This window comes from Emydura macquarii, unplaced genomic scaffold, assembly GCF_026122565.2.
Source record: "Emydura macquarii macquarii isolate MOO-44397 ecotype Brisbane River unplaced genomic scaffold, CSIRO-AGI_Emac_v2 contig_1451, whole genome shotgun sequence".
NCBI classification, from domain to species: domain Eukaryota; kingdom Metazoa; phylum Chordata; order Testudines; family Chelidae; genus Emydura; species Emydura macquarii.
Genome location: NW_027131588.1, coordinates 13,266,134 through 13,293,918, shown reverse-complemented (window position 1 = coordinate 13,293,918; position 27,785 = coordinate 13,266,134). Strand labels below are relative to the sequence as shown.

Below are 27,785 nucleotides of genomic sequence, written 5' to 3'. Positions count from 1 at the left end.
ATGTCTGCTGAAACTAATTAAAGGGTTTTTTTGCTTTCAGAGAGTAACAAAACTCTGTCTGTACTCTTTGCTCCTGGAACACCCTGTGGCTTAGGTTCAGCACACTTGCCTAAACACTTGCACAACTTTACAAAACATGAAGTTCTTAAACAAAAAAAGGCATTTATTCTTATTCCCCTACAGATGTTGTGAGAGCGCCCCAAGACTGATATGCTGTCAAGTAGTTTTTGTTAATACATAGTGTGTCAACAGTTATGAGGTACGTGGGGGGTATCTGACATCACTGTCAGGCACAAATGTCACAGAGGAACTTCCTATAGTAGAGAGTGTTATGCAAGCTGCTGAATTAAAATAAACCTACAACTCAAGGGATTGTTTTAAAAGCGGAAAGCATGTTCCTCTAAGACTCAATTCATGCGGCTAAAATTTGTATGTAAATCTTCTAAAGCACCCTAATTTTGCATTCCTTGCATACTCAGAACTGCCATTGATGCCAATAAAAAGTACTGGGTGTGTAAAAGGTCAAACTAAAAAGTGTGAACAAATTCTTCTGATTATACCGGAAAACAATTAGTTTACTGGGTTTATTATAAACTGTGTAAGAACGTGGAACACATTGGGGTTGTGTTTTAAAGTCCAAATTCCCTTTGTGTGAACATGGACATAAAGCCCAGGTGCCTCATTTTCCCACTCATCTTAATCCTTTTAATTGAACTCAGTACGTTAAGATGATAAACATTGTGGGTCTCAAGCCAGATTATGGCTCCTTTGTGACCCCGAGGTGACACAAAGGGAACATAATCCAGCTGCAAATGCATAGCAGAGAAATCCTGGAGGGGATCTCTCTGGTAATCTTGTGCCAGAGTTGAGCCCTGCAGTTCCACTCACCCCGCCATTAAGGATGCTGGATCAGTGGCATAATTTAGAGCTGGTAGGCAGCAGCTTATAATTCACGCCAGGGCTGGCCCTCAGAATCAAGGGGCCATAAGTGGCTCCCCGATGCCTCCCTATCCCCCCCTTACCACACCTTCTTTTCTGTGATAAGCGGAGTTCTGGAACTGGAGAGAAACTATACATTTTATCCTACTTAATCTTTCAGGCTTTCCTGAGCATGGCTAGAGGCAGATTAAATGCTTATATTTTTCTAGATTCAGATCTTGTGTGCTTCCTGTTTTACTGGCACAATTCATTTAATTCTTTGGTGTGTTTTACCTGCTCATAATAAATTTGAAAATTATTTTACTTGTTTTGTTAAAATTAGACTTGTCTCCAAACACCCTTAATCTTTAGGAAAAGTCACATAAAGATTTGGGTCTGAATGTTGAGGCTTGGGCTCAGTTTGAGAGTGGTTGCATCCAGGATTTGTGTTTGGGCCTATTTCAAAAGAGATGTAATGGAATTAAATCATTGATACCATTATTATTGTAGTCTGTGTGCACCAATTCTAGGAGCAAAAGTCCTCTTCCTGAGGCCAGTCATTATTAGAAAGAAAGAAAGAAACCTAACAGATACCCTGTTTCTTCTAGACCCCAACTGTATCCCTGTGTCCCCTAATAATATAATAAAAGTGCTAAGCATAACCCATCTGGATGACCAGCAAGCTTCATTTCTCACTCCAAGTAGAGAATGAATAATAGTCAGAGGCAAAGCTCAGATCAATAAAGGTAATAAATAACATCTTTGCTTCCCCTCTGCATATTTTTCAACTGAATGTGCTACACCAAAATGGTAATCTGTTGCAGAATGATTTGCTCTAAACCTGACTTCATAGTGGGGAGATGCAATCTCTGATGGTGATGTAGTCTGATGAAGCAAGGTGAGCTTAGCACAATGCAAGGCAGAAATGCAGATCAGAGTAAATGGTTATTTCTATGATACTTCTGTTGTTTTAAAAGAGAGAGAGAGAGAAATAACTGCTTTTTCCTTCCAGAAGTCAGCACAGATAGCTGTTTACATAGTAAGTTTAAAGCTGGACCCCATAAATCTATATTTTCACTATATGCTTCCTCTGGGATCAGATCAGGTCCAGAAACTTTATGGTATGATGGTAATGTTATTGAATCTCTCACTAGCTCAGGAGATACAAGATAAGGTAGCATTTCATTACTTCGGTTTTAGTATCTTTTTTATTGCAATTCTTCTACTAGTACAAATATTAATCCAATTGCTTGAGTTGCTAGCTGTCAACTGTGTCACTAGATCCCAGGGTGAACATTATCATCAATGGGTCAAACTCACCCAAAGGGCCAGGGTAAAGGCCTCCACACCATTTAAACCCTAGATGTTCACAGCGTGGGGGTTAATTAGCTGAGCAGCCGCATAGACAGATGTTTGCACATCTCCTTTGGGCTATGTGTGGCTGTTGCAGAAGGCCGCTTGAAGACCAAGCCAGAAGTAGCTAGGTGGCAGACCTAGGGAGGGGCCTCAGATTTACATTTATTTATATCAGCTCCCTCCCCCCACCCACGCAACTAGCTCAGAATGACTCTGGCTTCACATCAGCCACAGGCCCTGGCTCTGGCCCAGGTTGAGGGACATGGATAGATTTTACTTGTTCAGTCACCCAGCATTTGTGCCCTCTCTCCCCCCATAGAATCTGAATACTCTATGGTTACTGAGGGCACTGAATAATTTGCAGGATCAGGTGCATAATATCTTGATTTTGATAAACTCCTATTGGGAGCCACTTTCTACGTCTGACTAGGGGAGAAGCTTTCCCAAGCAAATGGCTAAGCCGCCTCTCCTATATGAATGGTTCTTTTTCTATTTGCTTTCTGAGACATTTAATCCCATATATTTAAATTTGAAATATCCTTCTGCAAAAGTGGAACCCTGTGAATATGGGAGAGGTCTTTTGTAGAAAAACATACACATCAATCTTTTCAATGGTGCAAACACTCCTCAGTACAGAGCATACTGAGATCTTTCTTAAATTTTCATTCAGAAAACCTTCTTTTCAGAAAAAAATTGTTCAAATCCATCCCCTTATTACACGTCACAGCTCATTCCTCATATAGCAGAGATATAGGAAATAATATAATAGCAGCTTGCTGCATCACACAGGCAGCAATCCACTAATTAGCTTATAACTAACAAACATGCCCCACAGGATCTAAAGACAATTAAATTCATCTGAAGTCACTGCCATAGCGAAGCTCACTGTTCTAATGCTGTGTTAAAGAGATTTAAAATTAGATACAACACTGGGAACCTCTGTGACTATGTACATATCTCAATGCTGCCAACCCCAACCATCCAAAAGTCATGAAGCAGGCCCCAAAATCCCATGAGATTAGGTTTAAAATTACCAAATTTAAAATAAATAAATGCTGGGTTCTTTGTATTTTCCTTCTGAAATTTTAGCCTTTAGAATTCATGTTTTCCAGATTTTTCCTGCTCATGAGGACTAAAAATTTAGTTTGTTGTTTTCATGGAAGCTGATACTCTCACATAATCATGATACTCCACAGCTGGTCTATGTGAAAAACACCAAATGTCCATGGAGGTTAGTGAACCTGATTCTCTGCAACTTTTATTGTCCTTTACATCTTTGCAAACCATTCTGATTTGGTAGCATTTTTTTACCCACTACAGCCGCAGCAGAGCAATAGATAATTAGCACACAGACAGTTACTCTGGATTTACACAGAGGGGTCACTGAAAGCAGAAGGTGACCCCCAAGGCTGTAACATTGTTCCATAATTTAGTTATCGTTTGAGTCACATGGTCTTCAATTAACAGTGTTGCCAACTCTTTGATTTTTATTGCAAATCTCTTGATATTTGGTGTTTTTTCTTAAAGCCCTGGCAGCTGGAAGAGTGCCTGAACATTTCTGCTTTCATAAAAAATAATAATAATTAATAATAAAATAAAAGCGGTTTCCTAGCTATCGTGGCTGTGGAGAAAGGCTTAAAAACGTGAGGCAAGTACACTCAAAAGTCTTAGAAACCAGAGCGCAAATAGCAAGAACACAACATTTATTATTATATATATTTAAAAAAAATTAAAGCTCATGATTTTTAAGCAAAGCTCATGATTTTTAATGGCCTGACTTTTGAATTTTGTGGGTTGGCAACGTAGTCAACATATTGGCAGATTTGGCTGTCTACGGATTTCTCAATAAGCTCTTTCTCAGATGTTGCTACTGCTTTTGACACTATATTCCTTGCTTTTTACTGCTTTCCACTTTTTGTCTGCTATTGCAGTTGCTTTTTGTTGGTCATTGGCAAGAAAAGGGATGGCTATTGTGTCCTATAGTTGAGTTCAAATAGCAGTGACTTTTGATCAGTTTTAGCCTTATTTGCAACGGTAAGATAGAAGTGAAAGGCTTTTTTCTGTGGTCAATTCCCTCAGCCATCCCTTAGTAACAAGTTATTTAAAATGTTCAGATATTTTTTGCAACCCTGATTGAGCAATTTATATTAAGCACAACATCAAGAGGACAAGAAACCCTCCTCTCAAATACAGCATTATATAACATTTTATATCCAGCCTTAAGGCTAAGCATGTCTTATTGTTCCGTTGGTGCATTCAGCAAAATTTCATGCAACTATCTTTATTGTGACTGTATCTTAGCTTGGAATTAAAAAAGAAAAGGAATTGGCTATTGGGAGGAATGAAACGTGAGAGAATTAAATTTTAAAAGTGCACAACTTATAAGCAGCAGACATGTCTTCATTTTAATCATTAGGCCCAAAAGACCTTTAATTATTAAGCAACACTCAAATGCTAAGCAACATAATCTCTGTGTTAGTTAATTACTGCAGTGAGTGATGGTATACATTACACTTGTACATTAGAATTGCTGTTTCTTAGTGTCAGTACAGTTCTTTAGGGGGTGGGAGTATCTGAAGAGCATTGAGGTCAACAATCTCCAGAAAGGAAAATGGCTTGGAGGTTTACTGAAAATCTTTTTGAATACAATCTATTTTCCAAAGACAGATTCCCTATTAAATATTAATGAACAATGCTATTTATTGAGGCAATCATTACCCAAGGTTATTGCATAGGATACTGTTATGTAAATTAATCCTAGGGAAAGAATAAACTCCCTTCTTGAGGCCCCTAGAATGCAGCTGAGATCTTTCATTTCACACCTTAAGGTAAACACTTATTTTTAATGCAACAGTGGCTGGAGTCTGGTAAGCTCTGTACAAATGGAAAAATTAGAATGTAATTGTGAAACAAATGTACAGGCTCTTGCTCTTTTTAGATCATTCTAAAAGGCCCACAGTGTTCTCGCTGCCAGTGTTATAGGGAGCATGAGGTTATCATTCTCCACTACTTTACATCCTGTGAAGTTCTTTGCACATGTACAAAGCCACTGCAAAGAGCTACTCAATCAGAAGGTAGCTGTATTACTCATGTTACACAGCTGTAAATGAGCTTCCAAGGTGATTTCAATAGAACCATGCTGATTTACAGTGGTGATCACTGGTAAGCTGATACACTATGGTGATCACTATGCGGATACACTGGTGATCACTGGTAAGATGGTGATCTTGTCCTAGGCACCCTCGACCCAGAAGACATAGAACCAGGGGAATCAATTAAATGCTGAGTTCTATAAAAATAATCTACTGTCCTGTCTCAGGGTTCTGGATACTAACAGGTATTTATTTTCAACATGAAAACAGAAAATACTAGTTTGGGAAAGATCCTATAGGTTTCTGGAGTGCTGCGCTGGCATTGTGCTTTAGGGAATGAATATGACTCAGCCACTTAAATGGGGCAAGTGTGTGAACTGTTATGATTTAGATAAATCCTGATAGCAAAAGATCTACACTGTAAAAGATAGTCCTAAACTTTAATCTTGGCTCTGATACATACTTTCTCTATGACCTTGGGTAAGTCAAACTCTGTGCCTTGTATAATGAGGCTAATAATACTTACCCTATGGGGGATGTTGTGAGGATGAATTAGGTAATATCTCTAAAGCATTTAAAAGTTCAGTATGCTTCTGGAATTGCAGAGTGTTAGTAACTAAATAGTGTGTCAACACTGTTATGGCTACTGGCTAGTGGCCGACCATAGTGCTAAGACAGGAAATGTGTAGACAGAGTGTGAATGGCATTCCATTAAAATTGAAAACTAATAGTAATAGTCAGCACTTATGGTGCCGACCATTATGGCTTGCAGAATACAGGCTTGCCTCTTAGGAATTGCCCTTGCTGACTATTCATATGAGTCAGTCTGCAGGAGTGGGGTCTATGTGAAGAAAGAAAGTAGTGATTATGCACCTCACTGAAAATAAAGCAATATCATGTCCCCTCAGTGATCATACACAATTCCCATTCTTGCTAATGGAAGATATGCATGAGCACTGAAAAGAAGTATTCCCCAAAGAATGGCATGATAAGAACAGGAAATTGTTTTAGTGCAGTCTTTTTCCTCTGTTAAGCACAATAATTAATAAAGTACCTGGGCTGATATTACAGCTATCAACATCTGTTCCATAACCTCCATAGAGCGGTAAAGAGTGTACTGTGCTGTAGTTAGGTTGCCATACAAACACCTGCGATCCTTTTAATTAAATAAAACCCCAAACTCTCTAATCAGAATTATAAATAGAAGTGTTCAGACTAAAACCATGTTGGAAGATCAGTAACAGAGGCCAAATGGATGACAGTGCTGTGCTTAGGACAATTGCTATTTTAAAAAAGGAATTTAAATACACACAACCCTGTGATTCTGGTACTGTGTGATTATGTTTGCATATCCCAGTTCACTAAAATCTGAGGCTTTTTTTCAGCAAACAATGTCAATATTTCATTTAAATTTTGCTATGGTTGCTCCCATAATTCCTGAAGCTAATTTTCCTCTGTGTGGTTATTTACGTGTACTTGGCTATTTTTTTTTTTAAATCACAGCTTAAACCATAAGGGTCTAAACAATAGGGGCTAGCTGGTGTAAATTAATGTAGCTACATCGAAGGTCATTGATTTACAACGGTTGAGGATGTGGCCTTTAATCGGCTGGTGTTTTACTACCTGGGTAAAGTGACAGATGAGGCTCAAAGGCTCGAGACAGAGTTGAGGACATTTTAATATTTTATCTGGTCATATCAATAAAGATTCAAGTGGGTATGACTGTTAAAAATGCTACAGATGAGGGTAAATGTACTGAAAGGAGAAAAAGAATGAATGAAATATATTTAAGTGCCAGGGTCCAAATCCTTGTCTGGTGTGTATCTTTGTAGTTCCATTGAAGTCTGTGGAGCTATGCCAAATGACACCAGCTGAACATCTGGGCCACAGTTTTGCCACGTGTTTGAATGGTTGCATTACTTTAATGAAATAACCGTGGATGATCTATGATAAAATGGTTATCACACTGCACTAGCATATATTCTATATAGGCTGTGACCTGTCCATGCCTAGGGTAGCCACCTGACAATGCCAAGATCAGGGCAGGTTGTAAAAGGAGAGCAGATTCTTCCAACACTGGTGGGTGACACTGAAGTCAGACTTCCCAACTAGTCACAAACAGTGCTTCTGATTCCCCACACTGGTTATCAAGAAGCCAAAATAAAAACATACACAGCCCCCTTTACTGCATTTCAGTCTCCGGCAACCAATTAGCCACTAGGTCCAGTAAAGAGACCAGTTATTTAAACTCTATGCTCTTAACCAAAAAGGTTCCTCCTGACCCCAAAGGGTCAGCCACAGTACCAGATCAATATAAGTTTAGATCTTATCCAAAATACCACGCTGCCAGCCAATCCTTTAGTAACTAAAATTAAAGGTTTATTATAAAAGGAAACAAACTATAAGAGAAGTGTTAAGGGATTAAAACAATAAGATACATACAAATGATTTGAAAATCCATATATATCAGGTTTCTAATAGAACTTTGGAGTTTGCAGGCTTGTATAGTCCCTCTGGCATACATCCAGTAACTGGATGGGTCTCAGTCCTTTGTTTCACAGCTTCAGTAGACGAATTGATCCAGAGGTAGGTGATGACTGAAAGACAGACTAAAGACTGGTGACTGAAGACAAAATGGATCCCGGGCAGCTGCCTTTTATGTCCTTTGGTCTGTGCCATGCTGCTTGTGGAATTTTGCAGGAACCAAAATGAAGTCCAGAGTCACATGAGTAAGTCCTGGTGACTCATCAGGTATATCCCTGGCTTCTCTCCCTGTCCCCTTGTACCTGTGAATTTCTTAATGGGCCATTAAGCAGGCGATCCCTGCAGCCATCTTGTCTGGGGTGTGTCCCAGACACAGCACAATTTGAAATACAGAGATATCAAATATATCCATAACTTCCATTACACATATAACACATGAACATAAACATTATCATCTTACTTAGCACATTATAGCCTTTCTAACAGTATCTGACATGGCATATCCCATATGAATTATTATGATTTTGACATATTGATGTTAAATGATATAATAAAGTCCCATCCCCCCCAAATCCAGCCAGTGTGACATATGCCATGTATCTTGTTGGAGAATTTAAAAAACAAAATATGGTAGTTTGTCATTTCTCACTAGCTCAATGGGGAAAGTTGAGTTGGAGGGAGTGTGGTTTATAGACTGGAGTTAGAGACTGGGAAGCAGAACTCCTGGAAATGTAAGGAACATCCTTCTTGCTTCTAATTACCCTCGGCTTCCACATGCCCCACTATGGAGTTCTAGGAGAGGGAATTCTTAGGGCCGTTCATTTTCCCTTGGGTTCTGGGAAGCCAGAGGCAGGATTTTCCTTTTCACTTGGATATATGGGTGAGCTGGAGACTGCAGGCTCCCTGTATTTCCTGGAGGAGAGGGGGAAGCAGCAGAGGAACGGACCTGTCTTCTTTTTCCTAGGAAGATGGGTACTCAAACATCTCTTCTCCTTTCAATAACGGCTGTAGCCCAGAAACCCTTCAGCCAGGCACCAGCTTCTTCTTCTTCTTCGAGTTCTGTGTCACTTTTTTTGCCAAAGATAAATAATTTTATGTCTGTCTTCTAAATATCTACGTTCATATCTTGTCACTAGATTTTTATGTTAATAGCTACTACTGGGTTGTGAAACTGCAGCAACTATTTGTATGCTGCTCCTGCTAATCTGTTCAGAAAAGAAATTTCTGCGCCTTCCCGGAAATTTAATCAAGGACAGAGGCTCAGGAGCCAAGATGTAAACAAAGCCACACTGGCTTATAATTTTTGGCCATCAAAACAAAATTAAATTCTGGCCATATGTATAAGGATTAAACTGATTGTACGGAAAGATATTCGGGTTAATATTTTTATTCTTGTTACAAATAGAGTTTAGAAGTTCCAAACAAGATGGAGACCTCATTGTGCTAATCTCTGTATGAACAAGAGAGACAGAAGATGGGGGAAAGGAAGTATCATTACACCTATTTTACAGCTGGGGAACTGAGACACAGAGAGATAAAGAGACTTGCCCAAGGTCACAAGTGAAATCTGTGGCAGATCCAGGAACTGAATCTTAGTCCAGTGCTGTAATCAAAAGACCCATCCTTTCTTACTCAAAGTTAAACTTTAAAGAAATGTATGAAGAGGCTTACAAACAGAGATCAAATAGCATCTTTCCTCATAGTATCCTTCTAATGAAATTAGCATTATATTCTTAAAACAATGAATTGGAAAATACTCTTTAATTTTTTTTAATAACTATGCCAAACGCTCAACAGAAATGCTGTCACATCTTTTGCAGATTGGAGACAATATGGAGATCAGAAAATTGTGCTGTCATGTTAGTCATTCAGGTAAGCGCCACAGTTTCACTAGTAAGCCTGCAAATATTCCCTGGAAGGTTTTGTAATTAGTGAATAATTCATTACAGAAAGACTGTTTAAAGGTGTATTTTAGGACTGGCTATAAATCCAGGTATTGAGTGTATCTTTATAGTTTTTCATCTTTGGAATGACAAAGGAGAACATTATTTATCATAACTGAAGTAAAAAGGCAAAGTTGCACTGTCTAAGTCATATTCAAGAGAATAGCAGATGAGAAATGACCAAACTAATGTTAAATAATTCATGTGGTATATATTTATAGTAACTTTATAAGTAGCTTATTCTTAAAAACGAAGAATAAAGTGAATGCTTGTTTTTCCTGACTGAATTCCTTTTTCTAGACTTTTCAAGTTTGCATTACACAGGCACACAGCAAACACAAAATAGCCTTCCTCCTGCAAACTTTATTCATGTTTGTAAATTATTGATCTTCAGCTGGTCTAAATGAGTATAGATCCACTGAAGCTGCACTAAGCCCATTGACCACAAGGCACTCATGTAAAGGGATACAGGATTTATGTTTCTTTAAGATCAGAGATAAACATTAACAAAGTGTGTGTGTGTGTGGTGTTTTTATACTAGGCTTCATAGATATATTGGTTCTGATTCTGTGAGCCGTTAGGCACATGAATAAAGATACTCATGTGCCAAAAACTTTATTGATGTCTATCTTTGCACCAAGAACAAAACACATTCTGCATCTCCCTGAAAAGATGCCTTAATGATGACACTCTTAAGAATCCTGCTGGGCAGTTTGATTCCAGAAGGGCCGGGAAAATTTGCATTATTTCACAGCCATTAAAACAATACTTTGTACTGGTATGATCTGGTCTGTAGTATGATGCCCGTTGCATCTGTTATTACTAATGAAACATGATCTAGAGCCCACTGAAATCATTTGGAGTCCTTCCAAAGACTTTGACTCAGGCCCATATAACACTTGGCATCCAAGGATTTTAAATCACACCTACAGGTAGAAATGGTGTTGAACCACAAAAATCTGATCAAGCCTGGATTTTGAATCCCAAATTCTGAATCCCCGGAATGTTAATATCTAGAATTTTGATACAGGCTGATCACTACCTACTGTGCAGTGTATCATATGTAGTCATCTTCTTGTGTTTAACTTAATCCTTTGATTCTTACTGGAAATGTTTAACTAGCACACCCACATGGTTTTAAATTTAGGTAGTTTACCCCAAATTGTTGAGTGTTGCCAGATTTAACATACTTTTGTTGCAGTCACAAATGGACTTAAGACATGACCTATTAATTTCTACTAGTATTGCCTATGCAAACAGTGCATCTTAAAGTCAATATTTATGCACAACCTTTTTCCATTCATTATACTGCTTCTAAAATTATTGAGTAGAATTGCACTTTGTAACAACATTGTAGATCAGATTCTCCTCTGGTTATGTGACTTTTTATTTCTACATTTTAAATGGGCTGTTCAAATTCATGAGTGTTTGAACAAATCTTGTTTTGATATCACATTCCTGTGGTGAAAATAAGGGTTAATAAAATGTATTCTGGTAAAACTAAGTACTTTGGAAGAAAGCTAAGAATGGTTACATCCCACTGTGGACAAATAGTCAGGTTTTTGTGTGTGTAAAAGAGACACCCGTTCTTAAATAAACAGGAAAAGTATATGGTGCCTCTTCATCACTGACAGCTGTCATTGTTGACAACATATGCCTGACTGACTTCTTGTAAGGATTCTAAATGGTCTATTGTCATATGTTTATATTACGCGACATTGCTGGTTGAGTCAGCAGCAGCAGCAGGGATTCAACTGTTGATAAACTGTACAGTCAAGTGTTTGACACATTTTGGTTTGTTGTGAAATATACTTAAGAGGCCAAATAACCAATATCAGTCAGGTTTATTAATATGGTACAGGAACAAAAGGTTCTATATGATACTAGTTTCCAAAGGGTAATCCCGCACAGTGATGTTATATTCACCCTACTCTGAAGGTATGCTCCCCAAAGTTACATCCCTAAAGCCATCTTTTAAAATCCTGCTTGTTTACCAGTAAAAGGTACTATATACGTCACCTGAAACTGGATTCAACTAATCAGCTTTTTACCTTTTTTTATTTCTGATACCCTGGTGTACCCCTTATCTTTTGTTGTGAACACACGTATTCCAAGTCATGATGCATCCTTACCTTTGTTCTGGATACATGGATTCCAGATACGAAGGGGTGTGAAGACATCTTCAAGGCTTGTACTCGGATAAATAGTTTGTGAGGGTAACTCACTTTCTGATGCTATGAGGAAACAATTATATGTCCTGATACTGACAGTTTTCCTGTCAACTTAAGCCAAAGCTTACTTCAGCTAGTGCAAGGTGTTATGGGATACTTGGCATAAGTGATTAGGATTATAATAAAGATATATGCCAATTTGGGCTATATAACTATTATAATAATGCTTAATAATATGAATACTTAAATGCTTGGAATACATATTGTGGGTAGTATTATCAGCGTTATCTATATCTATGCTAGCCAGTGTATATTAGTCAACAGAACCCTTAATCTCAAACTGGTTAAACAGAAAATTTTTGAAGACTTACTTTTTATGGCTTTAATTATGGCTCTACCTATAAAGTGCCCAACTTCTATGAAATGCCTGAACCAGTTATACAGCTTGGCAGGCTAAATTCTACCCTGAACATAGGTGCACAACTTCCAATGAAGTTGGTGGGAGCTGAGTGTGTCCAAAGTATATGAAGGTAGAATTTGGCTCTTCATATTTGCCAAAATAGGACTTGTGTTGGATTTAGGTAATGCCTCTGCACAGTAGGAAATTTTGCTCTTTATAAGAGATGGGGGGGATGAGGAGGGAAATTTATCAGAGAGGATTAGAGAAAAATCAGGGTCATAGCAGGTAAAATTAAACTGAAATTGAAAAGGGGCGAGGGGAATGATTTATGGGGGGAAATAGATATGGATGGTAGGAAAAGCCCTCCAGTTTATGCCAAGTACAAGATTTACTGAAACTCCACTATGCTCAAACTTGTTTTGCATCTAAAAAAGATTATATTCTAGATTACTGTAGCTCCGTGTTGCCCTTGTTGAATATAATTGTCTGACAAATTACTGTTAAGTAAATAAAAAAGGGACAAAGGACAAAACCATTTAAATTGTTGTTGGAAATTTGTATTTGATGGACATTGATATAAACACAGAAAGCATAAGAGCGGAATGAAGAAAGCACAGCACAAGGCTGTTGAAAATGGATGCATTTAGACTGTTGCACACAGAATAGAAAAGGAAGGAAAAGAAGCCTACAGATGGCACATTGGACGCAAACGAGGACACAAAAAAAGTAGCACTGTTTCTCTCTTTGTAACTCAGGGCCTGATTCCAGAGACGACACATTACTGCTGATAGTGGAGGGGCACATATTTTGAACCCATTCCTATAAATAAATAAATAAATAAATAAATAAAAAATAAAAAGATAAACCTTGGCAGGAATGGGGGAGGTAGGGAGGACACATGACCCCATGTGAGCCTCTCCCCCCCCCCCCCCCCCCCCCCACACACACACACACACACGTGTCATCTCTGCCTGATTCTATGAGCTGCTGAGCATCCTCATCTCCTATTCACTTCAAGGTCCTGCATTAGAAACAAAGGTAGCTGGAAAATGAAAATCCCTTCCCGTGGAAAAAAATTTTTTTTTTCTTCCTCTTTTTTTTTTCTTTTAGTCCCAGATCAGGACAAAAATTTTGCATTTCACTTTTTCACTGGAAGAGATATCCAAAAAAAACCCCTCCATTGTAGAAGAACTGCAACAGAATTTTTCAGCTTGCAGGCTGCCTTCTAGACAGACAGCTAGAAAGTCACCATTATGATTTTTTTTTTACAGATGAAAAATCAAAAAACAGTTTGGAGAGGGGGGGGGGGGCTGTCAATTTTTGTAAAAGGGTATTTTCTGTCAGAAAAATCATTCCAAACATAAATTCCTAACCAGCTCGAATTAAAACATTGGTCAAATATTTTCTGCCCATTTTATTTCCTGTGTGGGTGTTTTTTGTAGTAATGATGCCATTATAACTCCATTAACTATCTGTTGTTAGTCTGCTGGATGTCCAAGGATTAAATGACTTTTTAAAATATGTATGCAGTGTTGTTTTAGCTGTGTTGGTCCCAGGATATTAGAGAGACAAGGTGGGTGAGGTAATATTTTTTACTGGACCAGCTTCTATTGGTGAGAGAGACAAACTTTTGAGCTACATACAAGAGCTGTGAGTAGCTTGAAAGCTCCTCTCTCTCACCAACAGAAGCTGGTGCAATAAAAGATATTGCTTCACTTACCTTGTATTTTTTTAATGTCTTTTTAGGATTGATTGTCCCTTCCATTCATGGCTAATCTAATTGATGGATGGGATATCCTACTCCTTAATTTTTAAAAGCTGCCTGCATTCTCCATTAGTATTAGTATTCACAATGACTTGGAAAGAGACTTCTCAAACAGCTAAACTTAGTTTAGGAAAAAGTTAGGAAAGTAAATGGGATTGATTAAGCCATTTGATTAAGTTTGGGATATTGTCTTAGAGAAAATTCTGGGACCTGGTGTCTTGTTTGTCTCACAAACCACATTTGATCAGAAAGGATTGAAATTATAACCAGCCTCCTCAAACAACAAAGAGGTTAGACCGAAGATAATACCCTTTGCCCCTGTAATGAGTGATTACAGGGGCATCTTAATTGGCTAGCTCACTTTCACTGGCTGAATAGAAAAAGTGGTCATGGCCTCCCTAAGGGGGGCATGGTTGGAGCCTTACTCAGTATGCGGTCCAAAAACCATGCCAAAAAGGAGCAAGTTCAAGGTTCCCAAGGTAGCTTTGATTTGCACCTTGTCCGCTCTGCACATAGGACCACAACCAATATGTGTGCTGGTGTGGGGTCATTGCTCTGTGGGAGGCTACATACGGGAGAGCCAGATAAGAAATGTAGTAAATGTAATATCTGACCAATTTTTATATAGTTATATTAATGCTGTAGTGAAAACACATCTATGTATTGTGATTTGTTCTATTAGTTGGTTTCTGAGTACATTTCCCTTAATGCACTATAGTCAGGGGCTCTTGATACCCAGCTTCCTCTCAGTAAGAGGGGAGACTGTTAAGTATTATGGCAGATGTAGTGCAGGTGGGTATCCTGGTCAATAGATGAGAACCGGGATGCATTAAGGAAACTAAACTTCCATGAGGCACTAAAACTCCCATTTTCAGCCCAAATAGTTCTGTTTTCCAATTATGGTGAAAATTTTTGCTGGAAAAATAACTATTTGTACTAGCTCCGGTATCTATTGTAGCAATGTGACACTAAAGTGAGGGCATCAGTAGTTATAATAGGAGGAGAGTGACTGTGTGGAGGAGTACAGCATCTTATGTGGCAACTTTCCCTGTTCCTGTGACCCCCACCACAGCTTTTTCCTGTGGATTTATTCCCCTCCACATTACACTGTGGGAAGAGGGTGCCTGTGGGCCACATGGTTATTAAAATAAAAATGTAGCCTTTTTATAGCAACACTAATAGGATTAGTTTCTATTTCATAGTCCTCAAGTGTTAGGGGTGTTCTTACTCTAAAATATGAATGAAGTCTGAAGGCCTTTATAGGATTGTAAAATATGATGTTTTGACGTAGTCAAGATCTGTTTTTATATTCTATGCATTTAATGTTGGGTTTTATTTCTCAAGTTTCTACTTTGGCACTAAAAATGAAAACACTGGTATTTGGGAGATTTTTAGTTTTCCTATTCACAGTGGCTAATACTGGTCTCTGTATAGAGAATGTATTGCAGGCCACACAGGAATATAAATCCTATTGCCACTCATAAACTCAAGTCCTATTACTTACTTGTGCAATAATAAAATAATGTATTTGGGCTTTGAAATCTTATTATTTTCTTTCTGAAGGTAGGTATCTAATACAAATCAGACAATGGTGAAATATTCAGATAGCTTTTAGTTGCTTTGATTCTTTCCCCATGCATACATTATGTACTTTTAATTTTTTCCCAAATCAACTGGAATGTTTTACACAACGTTCTCATTCGTTTTGCCTCAAACAATCCTTTTTGCATGTTCTGAACTGAAATGTATGGAGCGATATTTTAATGTTTGAAACGAACATAAAAAGACTATATAAAATAATATAACTTGTTGGTTAGCAACTTAAACTGCATTCTAGGGTCTTGATTTAATAATCAGAGTCTGAAATCCATGAAGAAAGATGAGTGACTAAGCATGATCTACATATACACTCACAAGTAGTGTTTATATGACTATACAGTACCTGGTACAATGGGGTCCTAGCCCATAACTGGGGCCGATAGATGCCAAAACAATAGAAATGCACACACATACAATTAATTAAGTTTAACTCAGGCTAACAAACTGAATCTCTCTTATAGTTGGAGCACTATAGAATTTATCTACTGCGGCCTCTGATCTGGATGTACTGGTCCATCTACATAGACCACCCCACTAGGCATGACATTGCACGCTACTCAGATATCGGTTAACTTACCTGAAAATATGAACATGAGTCTGATCTGCGTAGAATCCGTCTTTTGGTCTGTGACTAAGTCTTTTGGAGGGGGTTCTCAGTATTTCCTAAAATCTCAAGACTTCCGACAGCGTTGGTGCCAGGGCTACTGAAAGTGCAACAGTGATAGTGACACTGAGTAGAATGGAAAGATGCTTGATCCTTAGTGTTTAGCGCTGGAAAATTTGGCCCTTAACTTCAAATCTGCATCTTTCTTTTTCTCTATCTTTCTGTTGAGAATGCGAGACTGATAAAGGTAAAATCTATGGCAACTGGCAACAAGCGGTATTCTGTACTGATTATTGCATCAATGTTCTGTCTCTCACAGATGCTTCACCATTGTCACATTACAGACAGTAGATCTATGCAAAAAGACATGCTCTGTTCCCTGGCCCTGGACCCATAGGAGGGGCTGACCGAAAGATGAAGTACTGGCTGGAGGTGTGGTCAGAGGCCATATTTTTAAATCCCCACTGGAGATTTTTTTTTTTTTTTTTAACTTAAAGCAAAGCAGTTTGAGGCCATTCCTTCACCAAGGACACAGCATCTGGGATGGAGTGGGAGAGGGTAGCTGGAAATATTGAGTTCAGCATGGCTGCTGTCATGCATAGCCTGGGTCTCAGCACATGCATCTTGACCTAACTGCAGGTAGATTTGCCAGCATAGATGTACTGTGATTATACACACAGCCAAAAAGAATAATTCTGTATTAGTGGTCAATACAGATTTCTCACATACAGCTAGCTGCTCTTTAGGCCAGACTGTGGAAACTGGTATCCTGGATTCACAATAGGTAAGGGACATCTTAATCTCTCTTGATTCATGCTGCTACTGTCACATTTGACTTAGAATGTAAATAGAGCAATTCCCCTAGTGATCATGCTTTTAACATCCCTCATGAGTTTAAAAAACCAAAGAGAAATAGTGAGGGGCAGAGTGGAACCCTTCTAAAAGGGTTGTGTGAGATCTGCAGATCTTGGAAAAGTGAGTTACCTACCGGGGTAGGCAAACAAAACAAATATAGTGATCTACTAAGATTCACCAGAAAGAGGGTGAATGTGTTTTCCGATATTAACGCCCCGTGTTCAGAGGACTTTCTCTTGCTGTCTGTCTCTCCCCTGCTGAAAGTCTTACTTTATTTCTTGTTCCTCCACTCCCATCTGTCCACCTATTGGGATGTCTTTCCTAACTTCCCCTTTTCTCTTTTCTGGTTCTCACTGTGGCCCTGACCCAGTGAAGTACTTAAAGTGCTTAAAGTTCTGCATTGGGCTAAGTGCTTTGCTGGGATGGGACTTTTGTCCTGAGCTACTTGTCATTCTCTTTTTTCTTTTAGTCTGTTATATATCTGGCATCGTGTCTGACTTTCAAACGAAGTGGTTTCTGCTGGTGACCTCTAGAATTGTGACTGTCCTGAGCTGGGATTTATTCTGTGGCAATGGCAGGGAGGGAAGGAGCAGAGGGAGGAACACTGGGCATAGAACTTGACATGATTCCAGAATTTTCTCCTCAAAACTCGGATAATCAAGTAGGCAAAGAACACTTTGGCAAACTAGACATCTGGCAACTCTAAGCACAAATTACTGGCACAAACCCACCCCCAAACAGAAGCAGTGTTTTCTACATGATTTCCTCCTTTGCTGCTGCCAAATTAACTTAAAACCAGGCACAGGTTTATGTTTACAAGGGTGTAATCACAATGGTTTTAATCTGGGCTGTTACATGATGGAGGCCCCAGCTTACCTGAGGGATCTAAATGGCTTTTTCACTCTGAGTTTTGTAGTCCTTGCTGTGAGGCTTTTTCCCAAACTCTCAGCAGCTCAATTTCCTGACACATGGACAGTGGACAATGAGGCATTCAGAGTTACATAATTTTAACTTCCCCCTGCCAAAGCTGCTCATCATACTCATGAAACCTGGAGTAAACGACAGATATTTTGCGGCTGCTTTGGCCTAGGTGAATCAGTGTGCGGCATCCTTGAACCAGACACTGATGTACTTTCAAAAAACTTTGTGCGTGCGAGGAGAATATCCCTGCTGAATAGCTACTACTTATAATTCCTAACATGGAAAAGAAAGCAAGATCACTGTGGTCGGTGTGTAATACAGGGCCTCTTATGTGGGGACAAGTCCATACCTCTGACACAACGGCAGTCGGCACACCTCATGCCAATTCAAAACTGTGTCCATGTTTACATGGCTCATTAATTCAGCAGAATTGTCATGAAAAAACAGTTAACCTTTTTTTTTTTTTTTGGATAGGCTAATTTATTTTGCGCGAAGGCCCACTACAGGTTTGACAGGGCAGGAGGAAACGAGTTCTGTATGAAGACCTCATGGGAGGTGAATTTCACCCCTTTCCCCCAGAAGGGAGGGCCCACGAATGGCCCTCTCCTCCCCTGACATCCTGCCTTAACCCCGATAGAGAGGAGGAGGGCAGCCATGGAGGGGAAGACCTTTTGGATCCTTTGTGCACTACAGAAGGAAGAGAGAGTTTCACTATGGCATAAAGGAGATGAATGCTGAAAGTTTACCCAGATATTTACCTGTGCTATGCAGTGTTCTTGCAGCCCTGTTGGTCCCAGGATATTAGACATACAAGGCAGCTGTGGTAATATATTTTATTAGACCATCTTCTGTAGAAAAGATGTTACCTCACCCACCTCTTCTCTCTAATTACCAGTGCTATATAGTGACTGTTATTCAGCTAAATATAGAGTCTGTCAGAGCAGTCCATTGGCAATTTTCATCAGTACTAAGTTCACTGGACCACAACAATGAAAACAAACCTCCTGGGCCATATACTTAGCTGGTGTACATCAGCATAGCTCTATTGACTATTTCAAACAACTGAGATCTGGCCCATACATTTCTGAATTAAAGGCTTCCTGCTTAGAAACAGCCAGTGAGTTCAATAAATTCACTGGAAAAGTATACGAACATAGAAGTTGAAAGTGAGAAGACAAACATCCACTTCCCATTGTTCCTTGAGGTACTATGACATGGTTGCCATATAGTTTTCACTTTTGTTCCTATTCACAATGACTGGTTTAAAAATGAAATTCTGAGGTTTATTTTTGGGAAGAATGTATATCCAATTAGAAATGTCCACCCAGTCTTCTGTAAACATATGAGAATGTAGCTTTGTTATGCATGCGTTGTACTTTATGTACCTGTGAGCAGTGACCTCTGTGATTATATTTCTTTTCTCATTCCCTGGCAAAATAATATTTTGTGGCCCACTTTACTGTATCCTCTCAAAAGGGAAAGGAATGTGGAATTGGCTCCATGGAACTCCTATTCCTTGGATCATTTAGTGTTAGATGGGAAAGAGCACTGGAAAATATATTTTAGGGAATAATCTTCCACTAGCATGAGCTGGGCCAAGCTGTAGGTCCTCTGATTTTATAGTCCCAGTCCTCTTCTCCCCCTTTTCTGAGGCATCTTCAACATAACAGCTAATCTCTCCTTTTCAGATTAAAACACCCTTACCAGTGCAGAGACAGCATTCAAAATCTAGCCAAATAGCTGTAGGGAACAATCAGTTATTTCCTGAAATATCATTAGTGCCTTTCCTCCCCCCTCCACACACCCCAACCATGTAACCACCAAAAGCCCACAAAGCCTGTAATAGCTTTTATTGAACCAATTTCTGTTGGTGACAGAGACAAACTTTTGAAACTCATCTTGAATGGTCTCTTACAATATGTGTTAACTTCTTATGCTAAACAATCTGTTCCATCTTGTATTTAATTGTAACACTCTGAGTATTTTTCCCAGAACTGAAGGAGAGCTCTCTGTACCTCAAAACTTGTCTTTCACCAACAGAAGTGGGTTCAGTAAAATATATTACCTCACCCACCTTTGCTCTCTAATATACTGGGAACAACCTGGGTACAGCAACACTGCAAATAATAATGTAACTAGAACCGTGCAGAGGACAAAAGTTATATTTTGCCAAGGATTTCAAGATTTTGAAATTTGGCTTCATTCTGAATCAAAAAGAGAACTGAAAATTTCAAAGATCTCCAAAGAAAAATTCCTAAACTTTTAATCTCCTTTTAAACTTCTAGGCGCTTTCTACTGTGCAGCTTGCTTGAGAACCTTTCAAAGGGTTAATATTGCACACTCTGGCTTCAGAGTTATGCTCTGCACACTGGGACATGTATGACTAAAAGATACGTTAAATAAATGAAAGCTGTTGAGAAATTATGATTAACGTGTGAAAAGAACAGTAAATGGGATTGTATTTAAATCTCATAAATGCAAAGTTTATCATTGTATCTGCAAGAAAAAGGCTGCTTAAATCTCATATTAATGACCCTCTATAAAGTTCCAATAGAAAAAATGACATAACAAAAGTGTTTCATGAAATAATATTACACAAGAACAGACCAAGCTAGAGAATTCACATACCTTTCAAAGATTGTAAACTGCAGGATTTAATGTTTTGGGACATGCTCAGATGTTTTTGGCCTCTGAGATCCAAACTGCAGGGGTTACAGGTAAGAAGCTAAATATCCCTTGGACCTATTTACATGTTTTCATTTATCATCTTTGCATTAATTTCTGAACTTATATAAATCAAATGCATCTTTTCCGATTTTTTTCAAAATATGGGTGTACCAAAAAAGTTAAAGGAGGAAGCATGATTTTTATGGGTACTAGGACACTGGCTGAGATTCTGGAAATCTGGGATCATCTCCTGTTTATCTGTGATCTTGTCCCAGATGTTTAATCTCACTGTGCCAAAGTTCCTGCTCTGTAAAATGGGGATATTTAGAGTTGGGTCACATTTTTCATCCATACCTTTTTTCAATAAAAAAATGCAGATTTTGATCAACTGAAACATTTTAAAACATTTTCAGAATTTTTCTCCCCACCTGAAACAAACTATAATCAATTCCAAAAAAAGTCAAAACATTTTGATTTGATACTTTCTAAATTACACTTTTCATTTCCCCCCAATATTTTTCAGTTTGAAACTTTTCAAGTGTAAAGTTTTTGTTTAAAAAAGAGTTCAATTAAACAAAATATAATTTAAAGTAGAAAAATATTTTGTTCTATCCAAATTAATTTTAGAGGGTTGTTTTTCCATATAGACAGTAAACTGAAAAATCAGTTATTTACACAGCTCTAATAATAATAATAATAATAATACTCCTGTTCTCCCACTTTTGTCTGTTTTATTTTTCTCTAGCTTGTAGGGTCTCTGGGACAGGGACCATCTCTGTATTTGCACAGGGCCTAGAACAATGGGGGTCTTAGTCCAACTTCTTCTAGCTGTTACTATAATACACTAAAAACTAGAATATTGTTTGTATCACTTTTATACATTAATGCCCACTCTCAGGAGTCTTTTATGATCTTTCTATTGCTATCAGTGAACAACAATGCAAATGGTGGGAGTTTGGGACTGAAAGTAGAAATGGGGAGGGAGGAAGAGGCAAAGATTGGTCTAAGGCAAAAGAATATGAGAAAGAAACTGATTAATAAGGAATTTCCTTATCTGTGTTGGAGTGGAAGCCTAAGATTTCTAATATAACTTGTACTCTGTGCTTCCCAGCACTTATGTGGGGTCATGATGGCGGGGTGGGATAGAGTTCACCAAGAGCCTTCCCCAGTGGAGATGGTCTGAAAGTGGTGTTGGGGGGAAGGAAAAGTTCTGCAGAAATTTTCAACAAAAGATGTTTTTCTTTCAAATTGTCCACAGAGAAGTTTTGATTTCTCATTGAGAATTGAATACTGAATTTTTTTTTTTTCTGAAAACTGAAATATTTCAGTTTGGAAATGCTGCTCTGGTTCCTTGTACTCCCATTGTTCTCTATAAACCAGGCTAAATGATCAGACTATAAATCCCTTCATGCAACATGGACTCTCACATCATGGTGAGGGAAGGCAGTTATACCATGGGAGTCCCTGACCATGGTGCATCGTGGGAGATGTACTTCGGCCAGGAAGTCCAGCCCAGAGAGAATGGGGTCATAAGACATTCAAACTACAACTCCCATTAATCAGTGTGGCAGCATTCCCAAAACAGAAATATTTCAGTTGTCTACAGAAAATTTCTGTAGAAATCTGGCACTTCTCACAAAGACTTGTTTAACTGGGAATACAGTTTTGATAATAAAGTGATTAAATGGGCCTAAACCTCACTATTGCAAAACCCACCTAAGGGCTGGACAGAATTACAGTCCCTCTGCTCATGGGATACTCCATCCCATTTCCCTTTTGGGGGCACATAGTGCCCTAAGAAAGGGATGGAGAGAAGTAGGACATGACTCCACCCATCCTCTGCCCATAGCACAGGACTGGCCTTCAGGGAAGGAGGAATCCTTTCTCCCTAAGACAAATAGCTACTCAAGTGGCTGTGTAGATTGTCTGTGTCTGAAAGACAAAACCAAGAAAATAGAAGTGTCAAGCATCACAGGCAATGTTAACTTATGCTGACTTATGCTCGCTAGGCTCTGACATTACTCTACTGCTATAGTACGTGTCCTGTCACAGCGCAGGCATACAGCAGCCACAGATGGCCTTTGAAATAATAGAGCTTCCTTACAGCCCCTGTGTACCTTGGTCTCTGCATCCCTGTTGCTTTCCTGGTTGCTCTGCAGTTGTGTCCTTTAATTGCTGCTTTGCAGTCTTCATTATGCAATGCTTTAAAATTGATTTTTCACTCCCACGGGAACTGGAGGAAGGGAGGGCTAAGAGGCCACGATCCCACTTGTGATTTGGGTAGCTCTTATGTACATGATTTCTGTAGTTTACATATTATATGTCTGTTCTTCAATCATTCCTATCGGCTGTTGCATGCCCATGATTGCTTGGCCTCAGTCAAATTAGACAGCCACATCACCTGGACCAGAGTAGCTTGCTCTTTGCCATTGCCGCTGCTATCAGTATGAGCTATTAACTCTGCGTCGTCCTTGGGGTATCTCTGGGAACAATTGTTACATAATCGGGCTAAAGCACCCACCAGTAGCTGCACCTCCTGAACACTGCATACAAGGGCCTGCTTTCCGTTTCCTCTAGGCATTGTGGTGCTACTCTAATCCTTGTGCTTTGTGTTGCAACACTATACAAAGTGTTATTGCTGTCTTCATATCCATAGTGGCCAAGTCAGTGTTTGCCACTGCTTACTGCTGTACAGTCACTGTCTTACTGTCTAGTATGTCTTACTGGATATACAGGAGCATGTCCCTATAATTCAAGCAGTAAGTAATTGTGACCACTTGGATACCACTGCATGTAACTTACCTGATGTAACTTACATGAAGTTAGCAGAACTATGTTGATTTCCCACCAGCTGAGTTCCTGGGTCTTTAGCTTTTCAGCAGTGACCACTTCATGGACACCAGTCTTTCAAACAGGAGGAATGGACAACAAAATCTGATTTTGTTTGTTTGTTTGAAATAAAGAATATATAGGGAGTGAATGCTATAGTATTGAGAGTGTGTGATTTTTGGGTTATTATCTTACAGCAGATGTGTTGAACTTCTAGAATCAGTAGCATCTACTGAACTTTTCTTTGTTGAAATCCCATCCTGTATATGTTCAGAGAATGCCTTTTTATTCACACTTCTGTACTTATCACCTCCTAATCCAAGTTAATATCTTTCAGCACCACCCTTGCCATCTTGCACATTTGTTCAGGGTCACCTGCTGTCTCATGAGCCACAAGATGAAGCACACACACTTTCCTTTCTTAAAATGAATCCTTCCTGCACCGTCAAATGTAGCTGACAGCATGAATGTGCCCTTCTATTTGGAGAAAACTAAATTCAAGAGGATAACAAACCCATTCTTCCTTATGAAAGGTAAAGCAGAGTCTGTGCTTCCTCTCACTTCCAGAGCTCAGTCACATCACTGCCTCTTTCCCACTTTGCTTGCCTGCTTGCTAGCTTAAACTTTTTATTCTGTTGAAGAAAAGACAACATATTGGTCCAAATTTTTTCATTGTCCTTCACCTTGTATGGTCATTTACACCACTGTAAATCACTTCCATTCAGATTTAGTAGCATCTTATACTTGCTTTCCCATCAAGTTTCACTGGTGAATGGGGCTGCACAAGGTACAGAGCATCTCGCCCATGGTTTATGTACATGCTGTGTGATATGTGATAAAATATCCTGGTTTATAGTCGTCCTATCATTTGTACATGGTACTAATGAACTCTTCCAAACATGTGACTGAGTTAATGTCTAAAGCTAGGTGAATGATTCATATGACAGGTAAGACCTTACTACTAGGATTGGTTGGCAAATACGAAAAATGTTTGGATATTTCATTAATATTTGCTTGTTAAAAATTTGAAACTCACATTTTTACTAAAATTTCATCTTTTTTTTGTAAAAAATTGGAATTTTAGAAAATTTCAACCAGTTCTGTTTACTAATCTGAGTCCCCTTCAAATCTAAGCAAGAATTTGCCCTTTAGTTGACAAATTTCATCTTTTTTTTTCCCCTTGGCAAATTGTTTGGGGAATTCTCAGATTTGTTTGTTTGTTCAGAATTACTTGTGAATTTCTTCCTGGCTCTATATGAATGGTTCACTGTCAGCATTCCAAATGCTTGCTGTTTGGGTATCTAACCAACAGCAAGATTGCTTCCATGTTTCACATTCAGCATAACACTTCAATTTGAAATTCCCTCTGTTTATTAATGCAGTTCAAATTTCAACGAATAACTGAGCATTCAAAGTAGCAAAGTTCATTTGAACATAACATTCAGTGAAAGCAGACACAGAAGGAGAGTTAGCACAGTGTAGGCAAATTCTTTTAAAAGTGTATTGACCCAGTTCAGTGGATCATCTCAGCCCCTTCCTAGGGAAGAGATGAGCAAAACCACCACCACATTTGGTACAAATTGGCACTCTTGTTTTTGGAGAGGTCCAAGAATAGAATTATCCTCTCCCCTGTGGCATTCGTCCTTCCTGGTCAGAGATGAAATATATAAATGGAGCAATGTGAGAAACTCGCAGTGCTGGTTATGTTGATGAATAAATACATGCTGGTCTTAGTGTTTTTGCCAAGCTTGTGAAACACTTTGCCATGTCCTTTATAATGTAGAGTTCGGGAAAGCATTGCTCCTCCATGCATCCCAGATCTCTCGCTGGCAATTGAATCTTTGTAAAGCTGTGCATTATAGTCACCACAGAGCCCATCCTTCTTAAGTACCTGTTTGAAAATGTTATGCTTAAAGACTAATGTAATAAAATTAGATTTTGGTGCATTAAAATGTTCACTACTCCATATCATTAAAAAGAAATACAGATTGCCCGCCCCACACACTCATACACCCCTGTAAAATGGATTAAAGGTGGACAATATCTTAAGTTTTAAAAGGTATTTCATTAATATTTTTACCACATAACTGCATTCTGCACTGGCTTCTATTAAAGCTGCATTAATTAGCCTCCAAAGGAATATATAAAATGCCAGATGTCAAAGCAGTAATATTAGCAAAGCTGTTAAATTCACGAACAGCAGTAGGAAGAGCTTTTAGCATAATACATTCTGAGTTTAAATCACTGGCAAGAATCACTCAAACTGAAGGTTTATTTTAGTTGGAAGTCTGCTTTTAAAACAATCCATAAGTGATTCCAGTAGTATGGACTAGAGATTTGTGTCTGTTTTTCAATAGGCCCAAAGACCTAATAGCCATTTAATTCCCACTATTTTTTCCCCTTGTATGTTTCTGAAAAGATTTACTGCTGAAGATGAAGTGGAACTGAAATACCTGCAGGGAAACACAGTATCCATGAGGTTCAAAGTAATGACATAGGACCAAATTCAGACCTGGCATAATCAGGTACAACTCCGGGGAAATCAATGGAGATGTGCCCGCTTACGCCAAGTCTCAATTTGATCTGTAATGCCTGCAATGTTTTTCTGGCTACACCAAGGAAGTGTCAGCTCTAGCACTTCAGCTGCTGTAGAAAGCCCTGGCAAGAGTTGTAGTTTCAAAGATAGGCAGCGTGCAGCTGAGCTACCCATCTTACTATTGAGCCCCTATAGAATCTGCTCCTTTCTCCCATGCGCAAGGAAACTACAGCAGACTTTGTGCTCCTGTAACCAACACAGAGTAATATCTAATGGGAGGACAGAGGTCACTAGGAAATAGGATATTAGTTAGCCTGACCTGTAGTTATTAACATGGAATTGGGAAGGGCTATCGAGAGTGGCTGTGTTTTCACTCCTCTGCCTTTTACATTTGGAAAGATCTCTTACCCTGATGGACAAGGCTTAAATTCAGCCAGAGAATTGATCTCTGGTAAATATTTTCAAACCCTCCAGAGTCCAGGTGCTGCCCCCACACCACAGGGTTGAAGCTTCCAGCCCCAGTGCCACCCCCCTACACCACGGGACTAGAGACGCCAGACCCCCCTACCCACACAGCTGAAGCTCGGAGCCCTGAATAGGTGTGTGGAAGGGGGGAGTACTCTGAGAAATAGTCTCTGAGAATTTAAGACCTGCTGATGGACTTGCCTAGTATTACTGACACTTCCTGAAAAAAGCAAAACAAAAAAAAAACTCAGCCCCAACTCACGTGAGTAGTTCTGAGAATAGGTCCGTTCGCCTTAGTAGAGTACTTGCATGAGAGAGAGCTCTTCATGAAAATATGTGTTTGTAAGCTCAGACCCTAGGATTTTCTTATTTATATAACCAGATTGGAACTGATGAATGGAGTTATTCAGAAAATAGAAAGACTAAAAAGTAACACCCCCCCATGCATTTGTATGAAATCTGGCTGCCCAATATACATAAAATATGGTTGTTAGTAATAATCAATCCCTATTTTACAATGTAACCAAATGTAGTCTGACATGAAATGGATTCTGCTTCCATGAATCATTCAGAAATGTATCCAATAGAGAGCTTTCTATCCACAGCTCGTTATTAAAATACAGAATAGTGGATACTCACTTTTTACAACAATGGATGCTCTTGCTGTTCTCCCTATTAAATTCCACCTGAATGAAGGAAAAGAAAATTATATGATGGATTTCCATGTTTCCAGGCATAAAAATAAACACATATCAATGCTGTTTAAAATATTTATCTTTACTTTTTTATGTTATCTTCTGTAATTCTATTTGCAGAGGGTCCACCCACTGAACAGACACTCATCAAAATGTTTTCCCCGTATTGTAACCTACTCTACCAATTACTATTCATTAGTTTGTATTATTAATCATAGCTATTAGTAATTGCACTTTAGAGCATATATTGTATTTTACATTTACAGAATAAAAAGTTAGCTAAATAATTTAACAAATGAAATATGTCAAGTATATTTAAGCAAGTTCCATGTCTGTCCTAGTGTATTCAGAACGGATGCCTGGGTAAACACACAATTTGCCTCCATGGTCATATGCCCCAAATTTGTCATTTCTTTGGCTTGTTAATAATGAAATAACATACTCAATAGGAAATTGTTTCTGTTTTTCAATGAATAGCTGATATG

The 27,785-nt window shown here is 38.8% G+C and overlaps 1 long non-coding RNA gene across 1 annotated transcript in view; it reads right to left on the bottom strand.

The window, feature by feature from the left end:
* The window catches only part of LOC137156549 (uncharacterized), a 71,474-nt gene extending 44,181 nt beyond the window's left edge, over window positions 1–27,293 (bottom strand). The window contains exon 1 of the long non-coding RNA XR_010920810.1: window positions 27,245–27,293. This is a non-coding gene — a long non-coding RNA (uncharacterized lncRNA). The remainder of the gene's footprint in view (window positions 1–27,244) is intronic.
* Between the last annotated feature and the right edge of the window lie 492 nt (window positions 27,294–27,785).